The sequence below is a fragment of the Echinops telfairi genome, unplaced genomic scaffold (assembly GCF_000313985.2).
Source record: "Echinops telfairi isolate 266 unplaced genomic scaffold, ASM31398v2 ScPeMD7_5;HRSCAF=22, whole genome shotgun sequence".
NCBI lineage: Eukaryota > Metazoa > Chordata > Mammalia > Afrosoricida > Tenrecidae > Echinops > Echinops telfairi.
In genome coordinates, this window is record NW_022103901.1 from 23,459,825 (window position 1) to 23,460,999 (window position 1,175).

General features: G+C 31.3%; 1 protein-coding gene across 1 annotated transcript in view; it reads right to left on the reverse strand.

The window, feature by feature from the left end:
* The window catches only part of LOC101660058 (phospholipid-transporting ATPase ABCA3-like), a 206,495-nt gene that overhangs the window by 149,735 nt on the left and 55,585 nt on the right, over positions 1-1,175 (reverse strand). The window lies entirely within an intron of this gene.

Below are 1,175 nucleotides of genomic sequence, written 5' to 3' on the forward strand. Positions count from 1 at the left end.
AATTTTACATCTAATAAAAATGTCCCTCAAATGTGATGGTAAAAAACAAAATCTAAGAGAATTAGTAAAATCCAGATAAAATATACAATAAACAATAAAAGAAGTTCTTCAGAGTAAACAAAAAATGACACACAATAACCTGATATTAGCATTCATGACAATACCACCCAGAAGTCAACCCACATAGACAAGTATACAAAGTAAAACAAACATACAAGGCTGAAAATAAGGAACCCGAGATATCAATTTGTAAATGAAGACAATTACAAAGTTAAAAGAAGAAACAAGCAGTCTGGTTACTAAATTTCCATAGGAAGAGGGAGTCAAGTTCATTGCAATACAGAACAAATTATTTAAAAATAGGGAAGGAATTAATAAATCGCAGGGTAACCTCAAAGAAAAGTGAGTAAATTTTAACAAAAGTACAAAGGAAACAATTACAAAGACTTACAAAATACTAACACAACAGCAATGAAGAAAATTTTAACAAAACAAAACAAAAAAATGAACCCTGCACAGATAACTACATGAGGTTAAAAAGAAAACAGCACCACCACAAAACAAACAAACAACCACACACAATAAAATACCAGCATCATATTCATACCTATTGTTAATTGTACTAAAGAAAAATGGGTTAAATGCGCCAGTACAGAGACAGAAAATAGTAGAATGAACACAAAGACATGACCAATAAAATTCTGTCTATAAAAGACAAATATTACAAAGACCAAAAATAGACTAAGAGTTGAAGAGTGGAAAACATATAACCTAATGGCAATCACAAACAGTAGAAGTGGTATTATTAATTTCTGATAAAATGGATTTTAAGGTAAAAACCACAAGAGACAAGGAACAACATTATACAATGTCTAAAAGGTCAACTATGCAAAAGGATATAGCCATAATAAATATATGTGTACACAGTGAAAGAGCCCCACAACACATAAACTTAAACAGAATTCAAAAGAGAACTAGAAAACTCCACAATAATAAATTTCAGAAAAAAACAACCAGAAAGAAATCCAGCAAAGAGAGAATTCACACAAGCTGGACCCTGTAGACATAGTATACAAACCCTCCAGTTAACAACATGATATACATTCTTCACCAGAATGTAGGCGGAGCATTCTCCAAAAACAGACCTTATGTTAGGCTGTGAATCAAGTCTCAAT